Source organism: Tupaia chinensis, unplaced genomic scaffold (genome assembly GCF_000334495.1).
Source record: "Tupaia chinensis unplaced genomic scaffold, TupChi_1.0 Scaffold149922_1, whole genome shotgun sequence".
NCBI classification, from domain to species: domain Eukaryota; kingdom Metazoa; phylum Chordata; class Mammalia; order Scandentia; family Tupaiidae; genus Tupaia; species Tupaia belangeri.
In genome coordinates this window covers 453,244-474,708 of record NW_006209766.1, presented here as the reverse complement: position 1 = coordinate 474,708, position 21,465 = coordinate 453,244, and the positions used below count along the sequence as shown (strand labels likewise).

The window sequence follows — 21,465 nt, the reverse complement described above, 5'->3', positions numbered from 1 at the left end:
ATGTAAGTTAAGTTAGAAAAAAAAAGTTTCAGGAAAAAAAATATGTATTTGATGACTGCAGTAAGATATACAGCCCCAGCTAGGTGCTACTTTATAGGATGTCTAAAGTTACACTTTTGTTCATGGAAATGTATATATCAGCTATGAAAATACTTAGATTAAGATCTTTGGCAATTTAATAAAATGGGGGGGGACAAACAAAGATGACAGAGACAGTGTGGGAAGAGAGTGGGAGATGGCAGAGGGTGAGAGATAAGGAATCAAGGATGGGGGAAAAAAGCAAAATATACAGGAAACAAGAAATGGAAAATTATTTGTTGACGATAACACATATGTTGATGTGCTTGATAGAGCCAATATACAGTGTATTCTGGATGGGAAATCTCATTTTGTATGCTGTAATGATGTAGAGTGAATAAATGTAAATAAATAAATTTAAATATAAATAAATAAATAAATATGACATGAGGTAAAGAGTAAAAAAGAAAAGAAAATCCATAGTCAAGCCAGCCCCATGGCTTAGTGGTTAAAGGAGGCAGATCCTACATGGACAAACACAGTTTGAATCCTGGTCCTGGCAGCTTGAAAAACACAGTGGGTACCTGTGCCTCAAGTCCCACCAGGATGGAGAGATGGAAGAAACCCATATGATTCAGTAATCCCATTCCTTGGTACTTACCCAAAGACAGGAAAACAGTCAGAAAGACACACGCACATCCATGTTTATTGCAGCATTACTCATAATGACTAAAAAAGGAATCAACCTAAGTGCCCAACAACTGATGTTTGATTTAGAAAGTGTGGCCACATGTACTACTAAGCCAAAAAAAAAAAAAAAAAAAAGCAAGATTCTGTCATTCAGTACAAAGTAGATGAATACAGAAGATTTAATCCTAAGTGAAATAAACCAGACTATGAAAGGCAAACATTATATATCCCTGCTCAATAGATTCAGAACATCTGCACTTTATAGCAGAAATTGAAAAATCTGAAGACATAATAGTAGAAAGTGCAAATGAAGATACCAGAGACTACATGGGAGGGGGTAGGTAGTGGGAAGTGGATGAGAGGAGCTCAAGAATAAAGCATTTAACAGACACGAGAATGTAAGGTTCTTTGTTGAAAATGATTTACATAGTAATAGCCTTTTTTATTATTATCACACATTCTATACAAGCTTTGAAAGACCATATTGTACGTGATAAAGATGTACAATAATAGGGACCAGCAGTTAGCATAATGGCTATGTCACTGGACTCCCACGTAGTCGACTGCGGTTCGCGTCCCGGACCCAGTGGCTTAAAATTCATGCTGGGTGCATGTGCATGCATGCCCAAGATCTCGAGAGGAGAATGGAGGAGAAGGGATTGCGGCGTGGCCATCCCCCCTGGGGGGTGATTTCTCGCTTTCTGTCTCTCTGTCTCTCTCTGTCTGTCTGGCGAGCGCAAGCGCCCTATTGTGAAAACATATCCAAAAAAAAAAAATGTACAATAATAATAAATAAAAAATTATAAAATTTTAAAAAGTAATTAAAAACATCTTCTCAGGCACTATAGTCTAATTCAGTAGCCTCTAGCTAACTAGAATTGGTATGTTCTCTAAGTGAAAAATGCACACCAGATTTCTAAGACTTGGAAAAATAACTTCGAACTATAATATCTCATTAATAATGTTTATATTGATTATCTATTGAAATAATATTTTAGATATATTGTATTAAATAAAATATATCACTAAGATTGTAAGGAAGGAAAGAAGAGAAAATAAATGACTAACAAAATGGAAGAGTTAAGTCTGCACATATAGATAATAATTTTGAATTTTTTTAGAGGTTTTCTTCCTTAGGGTTTGTGTGCTCACCAGAAAGAGAGAGAGAGAGATAATGAGAGAGAAAGTGAGAAATCATGCCCCCAGGGGTGATGGCCATGTCCCAATATCCATTCTCCTCCTGGGATCTTGAGCATTGCACACACACATACCCGGCATGAGTTTCAAGCCACCGGGTTCAGGACTCAAACCACAGTTAACCATGTGGGAGTCCAGCAACATAACTGCTATGCTATCTGCTGGTCCCAATAATGTTGAATGTTAATGGATTAAATTTCCCAATTAAAAGACATGGATTGGCTGAATGGATAATAAAGCAGGATCCTTCTATATATTGCTTACAAGAAACACTTCACTGTTAAAGACATACATAGATTGAAAGTGAAGGGCTGGAAAAAGTCACTTCATCAAACAGAAACCAAAAACAAACAAAACAAAAAGCTGGAGTCATAATACTAATAACAGGCAAAACAGATTTCAAGATAAAAATTGTAAAAAAAAAGACAAAGAAGGTCACTATGTAAAATTGAAGAGGCTAATTCACCAAAAAGATATAACAGTTATAAGTATTTATTCACTCAACACCAGAGCACCAAATAAAATAAAAACTACTAGATCTAAAGAGAGAGATAGCACACTAATTGTTAGATTGCAACTCGCTAATTTGGGGGCATTACAACACCCTGGTCACCACTAGACAGGTGATCTAAACAAAAAGTAAATAGACATAGGAGCCAAATGTACACATTTTTCTCAGCCCCACCCAGAAGATTTTTGAAGATTAACTACATCTTGGGCACAAAACAAGCCTTTAAAATTTTTTTTTCAGAGATGTTTGCTATAGGGCATTTGTACTTGCCAGAGACAGAGACAGAAAGCAAGAAATCACCCTCAGGGCTCAGGGGTGATGACTATGTTGCATTCCTTTCTTCTCCATTCTCCTCTTGGGATTTTGGGCACACACCCCCACACACCCAGCATGAGTTTCAAACTGCTGGGTCCAGGACTCAAACCACAGTTGGCCACATAGGAGTCCAGCACCTTACCCACTATGCCATCTCCTTGTCTGAGCATTTACAAATTTAAGAGTATAGACATTATATATAACATATTGGGTCTAGCAGATGGTATAATGGTTAAGGTGCTGGACTCCCACATGGCCAGTTCCAGTTCAAGACTTGAACCTAGTGACTTTTTCTCTCCCTCTCTGCTGAATGTGCATGCCCTATTGCAAATTTCAAAATAATAATAATAAATAAAATTAATAATTTTAAAAGAAATTATATATAACATCTTTTGTGAACACACTGGAAATAAACTTTAACTCAGCAACAGAAAGAGCTTTAAAAATACACAAACACGTGCAAACTAAACAAATTGCTCCTGAATTACTTCAAAGCTACTGAAGAAATGAAGAGTGATATTTTTAAATTTCTCGAAATAATGAACCAAGACACAACTTTCCATCATCTTTACAACACTGCAAAAGCAGTCTGAAGAGGGGAGTTTATAACAATTAGTGTGCACAAGAAAAACTAAAAGGTAGCAAATAAATAACCTAACAATGCATCTCAAAGAACTGGAAAAGCAATAACAACAAAATGCACCAGAAGAATAGAAATAATAAAGGTTAGAGCAGAGATAAATGAAATAGAGAATAAAAGAGCTATTCAAAAAATCACAAGATGAAAAACTGCTTTTTTGAGAGAATTTTATTTATTCTCTCAAACTATTAAGAGCTATTCAAAAAATCACAAGATGAAAAACTGCTTTTTTTGAGAAGATTTTCTTTATTCTGTCAAAATATAAGAGTAACAAAAACAAAACAAAAAACAGAGAAAGGAACCAGATAAAAAATATCAGTAATAAAACAGGTGATGTTACAACAGGTATCACAGAAATAGGAGAGAACACTATAAGCAACAAACTGGAAATCCTAGAGAGAAAAAAATCACAAGATGAAAAACTGCTTTTTTTGAGAAGATTTTCTTTATTCTGTCAAAATATAAGAGTAACAAAAACAAAACAAAAAACAGAGAAAGGAACCAGATAAAAAATATCAGTAATAAAACAGGTGATGTTACAACAGGTATCACAGAAATAGGAGAGAACACTATAAGCAACAAACTGGAAATCCTAGAGAGAGACAAATTTCTGGACATGTACAATATACCTAGATTGAGCCAGGAAGAAATAGGAAGCCTGACTAGACCTATAACAAGCAATGAGACTGATACAGTCAGTGACAAAAAGTCTTCCAACAAAGAAGACCCCAGGTCCCAATGGCTTCACTTCTGAATTCTACCAAACCTTTAAATAATTAACACCAATTCTCAAACTATTTCTGAAGATGTAAATAGAAGGAATCCTCCCAAATTTATTCCACAAAGCCTCCATCACCCTGATCCCCAAAACAGACAAGGACATAACCAAAAAAGAAAACTACAGATCAATATCCCTAATGAATACAGATGCAAAAATCCTCAATAAACTACTAGCAAATTGAATTCAATATCATATTAAAAAGATTATGTATCATGACCAAGTAGGCTTTATTCCAGATATACAATGAAGGTTCAGCATATGCAAAACAATAAGTGTAATACGTCACATTAACAGAAGGAAAGATAAACACCATATGATCATGTCAACTCATGCAAAGAAAGCATTTGATAAAATATAATATCCCTTCAAGAGTAAGACTTTCAACAAAATAGGCAAAGAAGGTAGATTTCTCAACATAATAAAAGCCACATATGACAAACCCATAACTAACATCATACTGAACAGGGTAAAGCTGAAAGCTTTTCCACTAAAATCTGGGAGAAAAAATATACAGTTTTCCCTCCTTTTCAACATACAACTGTAAGACCTGGTGAACACAATCAGACAAGAGTGCAAAATAAAAGGCATTCAGGCAAGAAAGGAAAAAGAAAAACTGCCCCTATTTGCAAATGACATGATTGTACACATAGAAAATCCAAAAGAATCAAAAAAAAAAAAAAACCTCCCAGAAATGATAAATGAATTCAGTGGTAGGATACAAAATCAATATGCAGACGTCTATAGTACTTTTATACACTTTTTTTTGGAGAGATTTTCACTGTAGGGCGCGTGCGCTCGCCAGACAGACAGAGAGAGACATAGAGACAGAAAGCGAGAAATCACCCCCCAGGGGGGATGGTCACGCCGCAATCCCTTCTCCTCCATTCTCCTCTCGGGATCTTGGGCACGCACGCACACGCGCCCGGCGTGAGTTTTAAGCCACCGGGTCCAGGACACGAACCGCGGTCGACTACATGGGAGTCCAGCGACATAGCCATTACGCTAACTGCTGGTTCCCTATAGTACTTTTATACACCAGCATTGAACAGATTGAGGCAAAATTGAAAAAGAGTAATCCCATTTTCAATAGCCACACACAAAGAAATTAAATAAATGTAACCAAGAGGTGAAAGACCTCTACAAGAAAAATCATGAAAAACTGAAAAAAGAAAGTGAGAATGATATCTCCCCAAAATGGAAAGAATCCCATGTTCTTGGATGAGAAGAATCAACATAATTAAGATATCAATTCTACCCAAATTAATTATAAATTCAACGTGATTACTATCAAATTACAAGTGACATTCTTCATAGAAATAAAAAAAAGTGTCATAAAATTTGTCTGGAATCATGAAAAAAAATATCACCAAGCAATACTGTGCCAAAAAAAATTAAGTAGGGGGAAATCTCACTGCCTAAACTCAAAATATATTACAAAACAGTGATAATCAAAACAGCATTATACTGGCACAAAAACAGGCATACAGACCACTAAAACAGAAGTAAGAATCCAGAAATAAACACCAAAACATACAGCCAACTGATTTCTAACACAGGATGCAAAACAATCTAGTGGAGAAAAGGAAGTCTTTTCACCAAATGGTGTTGGAAAAACCTATCTACCTGCCAAAAGATGAAACTGGACCCTTATCAAAATGGATTAAATATCTAAATGCAAAACCTCAAACTATAAGCTACTTGTAGAAAACACAAGGGAAACACTTGAAAACATTGGAGTATGCACACTTTTCTCAAATAAGACATCTAAAGTATAGGCAACAATTCCAAAGATAGGTGAAAGGGATTACATCAAGATATAAAGATCTTCACAGCCAAGAAAATAGAGTGATAAGACAACTCACAGACTGGGAGAAAATATTTGCAAACTATACTTTAGATAAGGGATTGATAACCGGAATACATGAGGATTTCAAGCAGCTCTCTTGCAGAAAAACTAATAATTCAATTTAAAAATGGGCAAACAGGACCAGTAGGTGGCGCGAAGTTTGAGGGTCTGGATTCCACATGACCAGCTGTATGGTTTGAGTTCCAGTCTCAGTGGCTTGAAAATCATGGCAAGCATGTGTACATGCTTACCCAAAATTCCAAGAGGAGACTAGAGGAGGACTGTGGTGTGGCCATCCCCATTGGGGTGGGGTAGGGGGTTGATTTCTCACTTTCCCTCTCTCTGTCTCTCTCTTTCTGGTGAGGGCATGCACTCTATAGCAAAAAAAAGGGGGGGGGAGGGGCGAGGGCATGCACTCTATAGCAAAAAAAAAAAAGGGCGGGGGGGAGTGAGCTAAAAGCTGAATGGACAACTCAGAGGAAGATATATACAAATGGACAAATCGCATATGAAAAAAATGTTCAATATCTCTTAAGGGCAAATCAAAACCACAATGAAGTATCACATAAACCCAGTCAGAATGGCTATGATCAGAAAAACAAAGTACTGACAAGGCTTGGTGAAAAGGGAACCCTCCTGCACTGTTGGCGGAAACATAAATTAGTACAACCACTGTGAAAACAATACGGAGGTTCCTTAAAAATTTACAAATAGGGACCAGCAGGTGGCGTAATGACTACGTCGCTGGACTCCCATGTAGTCGACCAGGATTTGAGTCTCGGACCCAGTAGCTTAAACTCAGGCCAGGCGTGTGTGCATGTGTGCCCAAGATCTCGAGAGGTGAATGGAGTAGAAAGGATTGCGCATGGCCATATCCCTTGGGGGGTGATCTCTCGCTTTCTGTCTCTCTGTCTCTCTCTGTCCTTCTGGAGAGTGAACACATGCTATAGTTAAAAAAAAAAAAAAAAAAAAACTCTCAAAAAAATTTTACAAATAAAGCTGTAATATAATCCAGTAATTCTTTTTTCTTTTTTTTTTGGAGAGATTTTTGCTATAGGGCATGTGCACTCACCAGAAAGACAGAGAGCTACAGAGAGACAGAAATCAAGAAATCCCTCTACCACCACCACTCCCCACCCCACCCAGGGAGGATAGCCATGCCTCAATCCCTTCTCATCCATTTTCCTCTTGGGATCTTGGGCACGCAAGCACATGCACCTGGCATGGGTTTAAGCCACTGGGTCTGGGACTTGAACCATGGTCAGCTACGTGTGAGTCCAGCGACATAGCCATTGCTCTAACTGCTGGTCCCATAATCCAGTAATTCTACTCTTTAGTGTTACTCAGAAGACAGGAAAGTACTCAGTCAGAAAGATTTTCACATGTTCATATTTATTGTAGCATTATTCACAATAGCAAAGAAATGAATTAACCCAAATGTCCAACACTTAATGACCAGATTTAACAAATGTGGCACATATACACTATGGAATACTACTCAGTCATAAAGAACAGTGAGACTCTGTCATTTGATACAAAATAGATGAATGTAGAATGAAGGCCAAGTGAATAAGCCAGACTAAAAGATAAACACTGTATGCCTCACTCAATATATACCAAATATACTCTCTGGCAGAAATTGAAAGATTTGAAGATATAAAAATAGAGAAGAAAAATGTAGATATCAGAAGGGTATGGGTGGGAGGGCTCAGGAAAAAAGCACTTAACAGATACAAGAATTTAAGGTTCTTTATTGAGCATGATGTGTATGGTATTATCCTTGATATAATTACCACACACTCACTGCATGCATGCTATGAAAAACTGTATTGTAGGCCCCAGCAGATGTGTGGTGGTTAAAATGTTGAACTTCCCATGGCTGACTACAGTTCAAGTCCTGGACCTGGTGGCTTGCTACCTCACTTTCCTTCTCTCTGTGTCTCTCTTTGTTTCTTTCTGGTGAGCACATGTGCCCTATAACAAACTTAAAAATAACATGATAATAATTAAAAATAAGTATTTTTAGAGAGATTTGGGGTATAGGGCTCATGGGCTCACCAGAGAGACAGAGAGAGAGAGACAGAGAAACAGAAAGCAAGAAATCACCCCCAGGAGGGATGGCCACACTACAATCCCTTCTCCTCCATCCTCTTCTCGGGATTTTGGGGATGCATGCACATGCATCTGGTATGAGTTTTAACCCACCAAGTCCAGGACTTGAACCACAATTGACTATATGGGAGTCCAGCAACATAACCAATTACTCCATCTGTTGGTCCCAAAATAATTTTTTTTAAAAAACTGTATTATATGCCACAAAGGAATACAATACTTAATTGTAAATAAAAAAGTATAAAAATAAAACAAAAAAGATAATTCCTATAAAAATACACATCATTTTTACAGAAATAAAAAAAAATCTTAAAAATTCATATGGAACCACAAAAAGCCCTGAATAGCCAAAGCAATCTTGAGCGTTAAGGAATAAAGCCTTTGGGATCACATCACCTGACTAAAATACACCATCAAGCTGTGTAGTAACCAAAACTGCATAGTATTGGCATCAACCAATGGAACATAATAGAGAACTCAGGAATTAGTTCATGCATTTATAGCCAACTAATTTTTTTAGAGTTTTTTTTGCTATAGGGCACTCATCAGAGAGACAGAGAAACAGAAAACAGCAATCACCTCCCAGGGAGGGTGGCCACACTGCAATCCTTTCTCCTCCATTCTCCTCTCAGAATTTTGGGCATGCACACACACACACACATACCCAGTGTGAGTTTCAAGTCACCAGGTCCAGGATTCAAACCATGATCAACTACATGGGAGTCCAGTGATGTAACCATTATACCATCTGCTGGTCCCAATGCCCAACTAATTTTTTTTTTTTGAGAGGTTTTTGCTATAGGGCGTGTGCGCTCGCCAGACAGACAGAGAGAGACATAGAGACAGAAAGCGAGAAATCACCCCCCAAGGGGGGATGGCCACGCCGCAATCCCTTCTCCTCCATTCTCCTCTCGGGATCTTGGGCACGCACACACATGCGCCCGGCGTGAGTTTAAGCCACTGGATCCGGGACTCGAACCGCGGTCGACTACGTGGGAGTCCAGCGACATAGCCATTTTTTTAACTGCTGGTCAAGCCCAACTAATTTTTGACAAAGATGCTAAGAATACACATGAGGAAAGGACAGTCTCTTCAATAGTGTTAGGAAAATGATACCCACATGCAGAATAAAATTGGACCCTTATCTCATACCACATATAACTAGCAGTTCAAAATGAATTAAAGACTTAATGTTAGACCCAAAACTGAAAGGACTAGAAGAAAACATAGAGCAAAAGCTTCATGAAATTAGTCTGGGCAACAAAGAGAAAAATAGACAAATGGGAATATATCAAACTAAAACACTTTTGCATAGCAAAGGAAACGATCAGCAGAATGAAAAGACAGCCTCTACAGATTGGGAGAAAATATTTATAGATTTTACATTTGATAAGAGGTTCTTATCTAAAATATATAAGGAACTCAAAAAACTCAATAACAAGAAATAACTTGATTTTAAAATGGGTATAGCACTCAAATTTATATTTCTCAAAAAAAGCCATACAAATGGCCAACAGCTATATGAAAAAATACTCAACACATAATAACTGGGAAAATGCAAATAAAATCATGAGATATCTATCACCTGACATCTGCTAAAATGGCTATTATCAAAAAGGCAAAAAATATAACAACTGCTTATGAAGAGGGAGAGGAAAGGGAACTCTTGCATACTGTTCATGAAAATGTAAATCAGTGCAGCTCTTATGGAAAACAGTATTAAGGTTTCTCAAAAAATTAAAAAAAAAAAAAAACTACCATATAACCAGCAATCTCTTTTCTGGGAAATAGCCAATGGAAATAAAACTAACATCATAGAGATAGCTGGGTCCCATGTTCATTACGGCATTATTCACAAAGCCAAGATATGGAAACAACCAAAGTAACCATCAAGGGAGTATTGGATAAAGAAAATGCAGGATATATATATCAATGGAACACTATTCAGTCATAAAAACAGATAAAATCCTGTCATTTGTGACAACATGGATGAACCTGAAGGACATTAACAAAAAGACAAATACATGATCTCACTCACATGTGGAATCCAAACCAGTTGATGGGGCTGGCATTCTTGGGGAGGTGGGAAATGTTGGTCAAAGGATACACAATTTTACTTAGATAAGTTCAGGGGAACTATTGTAGAACAATCATGACTGTAATGAATAATATCTTCTTGAAAAATGCTAAGAGAGTAGTGAGTTTCTCACCATAAAAATAACCATGTGAAGTAATGCATATGTTAATTAGGTAAATGTAATCATTCCACTTTGTATGTATATGTGTGTGTGTGTGTGTGTGTGTGTGTGTATACGCCACAAAATGTCATGTTTTACCCAATAAATACACACAATTTTGATATTTTTTATTTATTTTTATTTTTATTTATTCATTTATTTTAATTTGACCAGAGAAAGAGACACAAAGAGAGAGAGGGGGGAGGGAGGAGTGAGAAAGGAAGCCACCAGGTCCAGGACTCAGCCATGGGGGAGTGTCCAGCACCTTAACCACCATGCCACCTGCTGGTCCCCAAAACACACAATTTTATCTGTTAATCTAAAAAAAGGGACTGAGAACATTAATCAATTTTACAATCTCAATATATATGTTATTGAGGTTATGCATGATAATTCTATCTTTCTAACTTCACAATAGAATATTAGTTATACTTTATACAGATAATGAACTTTTTTTTTAATTCACAGATGCATCTTTCTCTTGGATCCTCATTTCTTCAAGTAACACAGAACTTTTACCTGGGACCACTTTCCATTATCCTTAAATAGAATTTCCTTAAATAAGAATTTCATTTTATGCAAGCTAATTGTCTATTAAATTTCTTTTTGGGGGCCTAAAGTAATTTTATTTCATACTCTTTGTTCAATGACAATTTTGCTACATAAATTTCAACTAGTAGTTACTTCAAGCAGTTTGAATTGATCCTTTCCTCGGTGTCCCTGAATCACAATTATATATCAGGAATGAGTGTTGACAAATTATGTGTCATTTTGTTCATGGTTTTCAGATCTTAGGTTGGGATAGGAATAGAAATTCTACCATTGGGATGAAGGCTATAAGTAGATGCGGTTTGGAATTGTCATATAAAAGAGAAGATGAGAATGACCGAGCTATGGCAGTGCGTTCTGGACACCACTGCTGAGCAGGCTGCAGCCACATGGGAGGCCCAGGTTTGATTCCCACCCTTCCTTAAAAAGCCAGACATGACAGCACAAGCCTGAGATCCCAGTTACTAAAGAATTTGAGACAGAAGAATTGCAACACAGCAAGACCTTGTCTTTAAAACACACACACACACATACACACACACACACACACACACACACAGAAGTGAGAGTACAAAGGATTTCCAAAAATTCATGGAAAAAATTTGCACAGGTTTTTCCATACTACACATGTTCCATGAAGTTGTTGAAGACCCCTCTTATTCGGTGTATAGTACAAACCATATCATGGGTAGGTGACCAGACTGATGGGTTCTGCGAGAAACTAAGTGCTCATCCATACCTTTTTCTCTTCCTAGACACCGGCTTCCCTTATGCTAATTCGGTGCTCACCTTAGGACTGAAGTTTCAAGTAATGAGCTAAGCAAGTCTTGATGATGATGATGGTACCTGGCAACTCTGAGTCACTGAATATCAATCTGTGCTATCTTGTGGCCAAATATTTGTGGTACCAAATATTGGTACCTGGTGACTCTGAGTCACTGAACATCGGTCTGTGCTGTCTTGTGGCCAAATGTCTGTGGCCTTCAGAAAGACAGAAGGAGGTGAAGTTCCTGAGAATTAAAGGACAGCAGTGACTTCTCCACTTCTGACACTTGAAATCACACCAACTCTACTCTCTACTTTGGTCTGAAAGCAATTATTCATGATATCCTCGAGTGTTTAAGTATGTGGCCTATAAAAATTCATATTCTAGACAACAGGCCTACTTATAGTTTATGAAACCTTCCTGCATGATCTATTTTTAAAAAATAAAATTTTAGGGCCAGCCCATGGCCTGATGGTTAAAGCAACTGGATCCCATGTGGTCAGCTACACAATTTGAGTCCCAGACTTGGCAGCCTGAAAAACACACCAGATGTGTGTGCATGTGTGCCCAAAATCCAAAAGGAGAGAGAGATGGAGAAGGGATTGCAATGTGACCATTCCCCATGGGGGAGGAAGGGGTGCTTTCTCGCTTTCCCTGTCTCTCTCTAGTGAGCACACATACCCTCTGGCAAAATTTAAAAAGTAAAAATTTAAAGAAGAGCCAAATGATACAAAGGTGTGCTTTTATGTGAAAATGTGAGTGATTACCTCTGAGGTTACTTGCCAAATTACAGTGATTGTGTTTTATATTTGACAAATATCCCCAATGACTTCGCAAAAGAGACACCTCCGACTTGCCTGGCTTTTTTCTTTTTGGAGAGGTTTTTGCTACAGGGCGCGTGCGCTCGCCAGACAGACAGTGAGACAGAGAGACAGAAAGCGAGAAATCACCCCCCAGGGGGGATGGCCATGCCAAAATCCCTTCTCCTCCATTCTCCTCTCGGGATCTTGGGCACGCATGCACACACGCCTGGCATGAGTTTTAAGCCACTGGGACTGGGACGTGAACCGGGGTCGACTACGTGGGAGTCCAGCGACATAGCCATTACGCTAACTGCTGGTCCCCAACTTGCCTGTTCACAGTGGTGTGTGTGAAAACTTGATGATGATAGAAATAATTACTGTCCATGTAATGAGGAATAACTGTGTGCCAGGCCCTGTGCGAAGCACTTTGTATACTACTTTCCATGAGGTATGTAGTGTTCATTTACCTATTTTATTCACTGGGTTTTAATGAGTGTGCCCTTCCCAAACTGGGATCAACATTAAAATTCCTTTGAGGGGGGCTGGCAGATGGCATGGTGGTTAAGGCATTTGATTCCCACATGGTCAACTGCAGTTTGCCAAACTGGGATCAACATTAAAATTCCTTTGAGGGGGGCTGGCAGATGGCATGGTGGTTAAGGCATTTGATTCCCACATGGTCGACTGCAGTTTGAGTCCCAGACCTGGAGGCTTGCTTTCTCACTTTCTCTCTCTGGTCAAATATTAAAAATAATAATAAATACATAAAATTAAGATAATTCTTTTTTTTTTAATTCCTTTCATGACTGGCAGAAGTACAGATTACTAGGCCCCACCCCCAATGTCTCTGATTTTACTATGTGTGGGTGGAGCCAGATAACTTGCATTTTTAACAAGTTCCCAGAAGATGCTAATAATAAATGTTAGAATTAGAGCAATATTTAGTGACCACACTTTAAAACTCCAAATGTGTGGCATTTCTTTTCATTTTTAATTTTGAATCTAGGTTCTTCCATGTCTGAGAGGTGAAGTTTCACTTAGGGCCTCCGAGGCAGATAGTCAAGGAATAGGTCCCCTATTAAAATTTTCTGAGAGTGGGATATTGACCAAGAAGCCTGTATGTGGCTCCTTTGTAAGGAATAAAAGTCCTGCCCCATCAGCAAAACCTTGGAGCAATATTTCCCAGGGCCCCCTTGGGATGCTACTTGGCCATTGTCATGGAGAAGAGATATAGGACAGAAATCATATTACACAGGAGGAGGGCATTTCTGTACCCCACATAGGTGGTGGTAAGGCTTTGGGGACACTGATGTGGATGCACATTTGGGTAGTCATGGGTCACTCCACAAGTACCAAATCAACTCCCATGTGATTCTTCAATACTGTCTTGGGGACCAGCAGTTAGTATAATGGCTATGTCGCTGGACTCCCATGTAGTCGACTGCGGTTCGCATCCCGAACCCGGTGGCTTAAACGGGCACGTGTGTGTGTGTGCCCAAGATCCCAAGAGGAGAATGGAGGAGAAAGGATTGTGATATGGCCATCCCCCCAGGGGGTGATTTCTCGCTTTCTGTCTCTCCATCTGTCTCTGTCTTTCTGGCGAGCACATGCACCCTATAGCAAAAACTTCTCCAAGAAAAAAAGAAGAAGAAAAATACTGTCTTGGAAAAAATTATTCATGATACTTGTTAAAGAGGAGTAAGGCAGACTTTATTCAGGGGAACTGTTGAGAGGTGTAGAGATCATGCCAATGGGGTTTCTGCAGTGGAAAGAGAGTGTATTCACCTTGAAATATAACTAAGCAAGGACAAGTGGGGATATATACCCAAGGATTGGGGTACAGAATAATGAATGGAAAACTAGTAAGAGGAAATACTGTAAGTATAGGGGGATTCTAGTAAATGGACTTAGCAGGATTCTTGCTAAAATTGGACAATGCAGAGACAGCATGGAAGTCTAAGTATCAGGGTCTCACTGAGAAGCATTCAAAGGAGCCTAACCAGAGTTTGGTCCAGGGGAGACTCTTTGGCAGGACTGAACAGAGAAGGACAGCGCTGAGGATCATACACACCTATGCACCTTTGTATCAGCTGTGAGCCCTAAAATGGGAATTCTTCCAGGATCTCTGAAGCCTCTGCACCCAGCCTTCATCTTGTGGTACACTGGGCCTTTTGTATTCAGGGCTAGCTCACAGCTCTAATACTGCTGGAATCAGGCCTAGAGTGCCAAGGTCACACGCCTGCCCAGTGTAGGCCAAGGTGGGGAGCCAGCGGAACCCCTGAGACACACTTCTTTCTCCCACCCCCTCGTGACCTGCCTCCACCCACATTGTTCGCAGTCCATTATGGAGCTCTTGGATCCAGTTGCAGGTGAGTGGGAGGGTTGCAGGCCCTCGGCTACTTGGCTCCCCACTCTCAACTTCTTGCTGCCAAGATAGAAAAGATAATGTTCTCTTGGGACTCTTTCCCCTTTCCATCTTCACTGGGAACCATCGGAGTTACCAGAGGGCAGACTTACAGTGGCTGAATGAGGAGCTAGGCCTCTATTCTGAATGTACTGGAAGCCCTGCAAGTTTGGAACAGAGCAGGAGGTGATCTTATTCAGATCTTTATAGACTCCCTCTGACTATAGAGAGAAAAACAGACTGTGGAATTATACAGAGGCAGGGAGATCAGAGAATATGCTACTACAATAGCCCAAGTAGGTCATGCTGGTGGCTGGACCAGAACGACGTAGATTCAGTGATTGAATTCTGAATCCATTTTTTTTAAACTCAAGTTGACTGATTTCCCAATATGGAGAATGAATCGCTTCTCGGCCTTTTAGCTAAGATCAAGTGTAGTATCCAATATGGAGAGTGATAAGGGAAGAAGGCTAGACGACCTCAAGATTCTGGCTTAGAGACTGGAAGGATAGTGGTAAGAGAGATTTCCCATGGAAATATTAGCAGTTAGGTTTTTGACATGCTGAGTCTGATATTCCAGAGACCCCTGATTGGAGGTTATAAACAGGCAACTGGACACAGAGTTATGGGGTGTTGGGGAGGCATTCAGGTTACAATCATACAAAATATGACATTTAGTGTGTGGATGACTGTGAGGTTGTGGAGATTTAGGAGGGGGAAATCTTCTGGCCATGGTGGTAATTATGATGGAAAGAAGGCAAAGGGAAGGGCCTGAGGACAGGTTATCTTTCGGGGGGCAAATATTGGGGCGGTGAGCATCACTAGCACAGGAGAGGGGAAATAATCATGGATATGAGGAATCATGTGGGGAAGATCTGGCAGGTGACCAAGTTTCCCAAGAGAGAGTCGATTTGGGATGGATGAGGAGATTCAGCAGAAGTGGAGGTAAAATTACATTAAGATCTTGAATAAAGCACATTCGCTTCTCTGTGGACACACCAGGCTATAGTGGTGACCTTCAGTGATGAAGGGACAAAATGAGTGACACAAAGAGAAAGAAGATGTAGAGCATTAGACATGCGCCTGGTTATGACCAAGGTGGAAACCGGAAATATGGCCAGGTAGGGTGACCATCAAAGCAGGTTTGGGTGCCACCCTTGCCAGTGGGAGCCATCAACCATCAAGGTGTTTTAAGCTGAATTACGTGTCCCAGAGACATGTTGAAGTCTTAACCCTCAGTATCTCAGTGTGTGACCTTATTTGGAAATGGTCTTCACACAGGTAATCAAGTTAAAATATCATTACAGCGGGCCTTAATCCAATGTGACGGGTATTCTTATAAAAAGGGAAAGTTGGACACTGAGACACGTGCACAGAGAGATGATATGAAGAAAACATGGAGAAAAGACAGCCGTGTGACTGGAATGACACATCTACAAGACAAGCACAAGTAAGGCTTGCCATCAAACACCAGGAGCAAGAAGAAAGAAGGAAAGACTCTCCCCTCGAGCCGTCAGAGAGAGCATGATCGTACCAACACCTTGATTTCAGACTTCTAGTCTCCAAAACTCTGTGGCAATATATTTGTGTTATTGTAAGCCATCCAGTTTATGGTACTTTGTGACAGCAGCCCCAGAAAACCAGGATAGAAGGTCTTGGGCAGAATCAGGTCATTGTTGCAGCTGCCATGCCCTTTCTGAATGCCATGTACATAGTGACTTGTGGGGAGTCCACAGAGACTATGGTGGCTGACTGGGGGTTGAGTGGCAGTGGCAATGGGGGTTCACAGATGGGATATATCAATAGCAGTATGGAGGAGGTGAAGTCTACAGAGAGATATCCCTATGAAGAGGATACTCTTGGCCCCTGACAGTAGGAGTCAAGCAAGAAGACTGAGTCTACTTTTGTTTTTATCTAGAGGTGTGATTTCAGTGACACCAAGAGATGAAATTGGGCTCTGTGTATATTTTTCTTTTAATTTTCTGTATTTTATGATGCTTTGACATCTTGGGACCTTGCTGATCCTGGAGAGACTTACCCTCCCAGGGCTCACTAATTCATAGATGGTAAAGAACTTGCCCATGAACAAGGCATTGGTATGGAAACCAACAAATCTGAGTCTATACTCCTCCCTGCATCCTTTTATAAGACTCCTGAAGTCCAGGACACTATTCCCTGCCCTAAATCACTCTAGGGCCAGGTACTAGACATCTAGAGATCACCCTTATATGCTAAAGAAAATTGTTTACATTATCCAGTCCATATCCTGCTGGGCTTGCCTACTCTGAGTTGCCAGTTTCTTCCTATAAAAAAAAAATCACAGTAAAATCTGTCTCCTGTTTCCTCCTCACCTTGCTCCTTCTGCCCCTTGACTGACCTCAAGCACTTGCCTGTGGTTCTGTGTTATGGCCTGACCTCTCCTCTTGGGAACTGGAATAAACACTTCTTTCAAAGGTAGTTTCCATTTCTGCCATCTTACTGTATCTCATTTAAAAAAAAAAAATCCTGGGTTTTTTCTTTTTTTTTTTTTTGGCATGGCGAGAGAGACGGAGAGACAGAAAGCGAGAAATACCTCCCCAGGGGGGATGGCCACGCCACAATCCCTTCTCTTCTCTTCTCCTCTCGGGATCTTGGGCACGCACGCACACTCACCCGGCGTGAGTTTAAGTCACTGGGTCCGGGACTCGAACCACGGTTGACTACGTGGAAGTTCAGCGACATAGCCATTATGCTAACTGCTGGTTCCCCTGGGTATGTCTTTAAACCCCATGTGCCAGGCGCAGAGCTTAGTTGGTATTTGTCTACCTGCCTGTTCTGCTGCGGGCTGACACAGGGATCAGGGGTATGAGTAGAGAGTGAACATCAGTGTCACTGTTGCCTGGTATCTCCACTGCATTGGGAAGTTGAAGAGGACAGTGAGCCTGGGCTGTATATATGGGAGGATGAGCTGGCACTCTGCGATGAGCAGCTGATCATGTAACCATCTGTCCCTGTCATGGCAGGGCCGTATGACCTTTAACGATACGGCTATTTCATTTCTCCCTGTGGGAGTGGGGGCTGTTGTACTGTGATGTGATGCTGGACGACTTCCCATTAGGGACTTGATTTCTGCCTGCTCCTTTGCTCCAGGGGCAGCTCTGTCCTCACAGCTGAAGATGGGCACTTCTTCCATCTCTGCTTTCCTGGCACATGTACTTTGGTTGCCAGGGCCAAGCTATGAGCCCTATGCTGAACAGAACACTCCCTGCGCAGTCCCAACAATTGTCACCCTGAGGCCTCGCTGTGAAGGGTCTGAGAGTCAGGAGTCTTGGGGTCAGCCTCTGTAGCCCATCTGACTTGGCCACTCTTAGCCTGAATAGTTGTCCAGTTCCAGGGCAGTTCTATGGTTCAGACTCTGTCTCCTTACACAGTTGACATTTCCGGGGGTTGGTTATGCCGAGAATTGTAGGCACTGGCATGATGGCTCAGGGACTGCTGAGTTGTTCCTGCAAGACATTCTCATAGGTTCATTAAGCCTTTTTTTTCCTGTAGTTTATGGTAAAATAATCCCTGAGTCTCACAGATATTGTCCTACATTCTACTTTTTTTTTTCTATAGTCATGTTAAAGCACATGAGCTTACACAAGGGAGAGACAGAAAGAGAAGCAACCTTCACGGCACTTCCTCCAGTCCTCCAGCCTATTGGATTGTGAAATGTGTCTAGCGTGGTTCAAAGCCAACCAGACTCGGGGATTCAAACTGTGGTTGCCATATGGGATCTGGCTTCTATTGAGTAGCATGTTACTGCTGTGCCTTGGAAATGGCCTGAAATTTTACAGCTTTTCATTTTACATTTCAGTTTGTGATTCAATCTTGTGTTAAATTTTGTATAAGGTATGAAGTAGTTCTTTTTTTTTTAAGGTTATAAATATCTAATTGCTTAACCAACCATCATTTATTCAAAGGACTATCCTTTCTCCAGTGAATTGCTTCTGGCAAATACTAGTTGGCTATAATTGTGTGGGGCTATTTCTGCTCCATCGATCAATGTGTCAGTTCCTGTACAAGTATCTTACACAACTATTTCATAAATCTTGAAATCAGGCCCAATGATCCTTCCCATCTCCTTCTTCTTCTTTGAAACTATTTTAGTTTTTCTAGTTTCTTTGTCTTTCCATCTACATGTTAAAATAATGTCATCTAGGGATGAGTAGTTAGCGTAATGGCTATGTCGCTGGACTCCCATGCAGTTGACCGCGGTTCGCGTCCCGGACCCGGTGGCTTAAAACTCACGCCAGATGCATGTGCGTGCGTGCCCAAGATCCTGAGAGAAGAATGGAAGAGAAGGGATTGTGGCGTGGCCATCCCCCCCAGGGAGTGATTTCTCGCTTTCTGTCTCTCTGTCTCTCTGTCTCTGTCTGGCGAGTGCACTCGCCCTCTAGCAAAAACCTCTTCAAAAAAAATCAATAATAATGTTATCTTTATTTACCAAAAAGAGAAAGAGAGAAATATTGCTTTTAGTTTTATAGGAATTGTATAAAACCTATATGTCAATTTGGGGAAATTTGATATCTTCACTACATTGAGTCTTTCAAATCATTAAGAAAAAATAACTTCCTATTTAGATCTTTAACACATGAACATATAGACCTATCTTTTTTTTTTTCTACTTGGAAAACATAGGAAAAACTATAGGGGATTTAGAACTCTTTTTCCCATATTAGTGTGTATGTTATTGAGGATCTACATGATAATTCTATCATTCTCACTCCAACAGGAAATAAGATATTCACAGAGCTAGTGAGCAGTTGCATAAATCCACAATTACACCTTTTACTTTGATTCTTATTCTGCTGAACTTTCAGTTGGGATCACTTTACCTTGACCTAAGTATAATATTTAGGCTGTTTTATGCAGGTTATTTTTCCATTTTGTTATATATATTTTGCCTTTAAAAGTCTTACTTCACACTGTTCTTGAAAGATACTCTTGTTGTGTAGAGCAGTCTAGGTTGGTAGTTTTGTTTTGCTTTGTTTTGGGCAGCTTGAGTAGTCCTTCCCTTCTGTCCCTAACTTCCAACTGTTTATTAGGTATGATGGAGACAATTTTAAGCTTTGTTTAGAGCTTCCTGGTCTTAAAGGAGCAAAATCTGAACTGGATGCATAAAATCACACCCCTCCCCCAAGATCTTAAGATTCAGATGAGGTCAGAGACTAGATGGGGGTTTTAATTTGTTACATTAAGGAGGTCCAGTGTTTATCAGTCCCATTATCTCTTTCTGAATATTCTGAAAGACAGCAAGTCCCCCTTCTCTCACATTTGGGGACTGTGTGCATGAGTAATGGGCGCTGGAATTTGGGCAGAAAGGATTGTGGGATTGTGTCTTCGTTACGTTTTCTTATCGTAACGAGGGAGAGACATCCTGCGGATGTCTCCATCCTGTGGATGCCTCTTCGGCCTTCATTCTTTCACCTGTTACGATGCTCAGGATATATTGCTCTGTTCTTGTGGGCTACAGGTTTGAGTGATGGGCTAACACCACGACCTGGTGACCCTGAGCTAGTGGATACCAGCTGGGCTGTCTCACAGATGCGCATTTGTGCTGGTCTACCTGTAGATTGCGAAACCCTCCTTTATATACTGTAATATCGAATGATAAGATGTACATGAGCCAAGTGACACAAATTATTATTGTGTAAAAATTCCAAACACGACTCATGAGACTCCTTGTTGAATTACAGTCAATGTTTTTGGTTTTTTTTTTTTAAGTTTTTGCCATAGGGCACATGAATTCTGAGCTCACCAAAGAGAGACAGACAGAGAGGGAAAATGAGAAATCACCCCTCAGGGAGAATGGCCACACCCACAATTCTCTCTTGAGATTTTAGGCATGCATGCACTCATGCCCAGTGTAATTTTTCTTTTTCTTTCTTTCTTTTTTTTTTTTTTTGGAGAGGTTTTTTTGCCATAGGGAGCGTGCGTTCGCCAGACAGAAAGAGACAGAGAGACAGAAAGCGAGAAATCACCCCCCAAGGGGGATGGCCATGCCGCAATCCCTTCTCCTCCATTCTCCTCTCGGGATCTTAGGCACGCACATACACGCACCTGGCATGAGTTTAAGCCACCAGGTCCAGGATGCAAACTGTGGTTGACTACATGAGAGTCCAGCGACACAACCATTACGCTAACTGCTGGTCCCATCCAGTGTAATTTTTCAAGCTTCTGGTTGGGACTCAAACTGCAGTGAGTCATGTGGGAGTCCAGCGCCCTAACCATTATACCACCTGCTGACCCCTAGAGTCAATGTATTTTTTAAGTTTATTTCTTCCATGAGTAAGAGACACAGAGAGAGTCAGTACCTCCAACTGTAGATTTTGACCGGCTATCCACCTGCAGCCTCAGCTAGCCTGGATCAGCTACAAGTGTGCTGACATACTCAGGGAGTCTGGGCTGGAATCAGAACCTTCCCATCTGTGCCAGCCTCACCCAGCATTGCTATGGCTGTACCACCAACCAGCCCCCAAAGTCGATGTATTTTACTTTTTGACGAATGTCACCAGTGAATCTGCAAAGAAGTATCTTGTGCTTACTCTCCTATAGCAGTATAAATGCTTCAG

General features: G+C 40.5%; 1 protein-coding gene across 1 annotated transcript in view; it reads left to right on the top strand.

The window, feature by feature from the left end:
* The window catches only part of LOC102469470 (zinc finger protein 550-like), a 28,704-nt gene extending 17,748 nt beyond the window's left edge, over positions 1–10,956 (top strand). The window contains exon 7 of the mRNA XM_014585419.1: positions 10,816–10,956. The gene's annotated coding sequence lies outside the window, so the exon portion shown is untranslated. The remainder of the gene's footprint in view (positions 1–10,815) is intronic.
* The last annotated feature ends 10,509 nt before the right edge of the window (positions 10,957–21,465 follow it).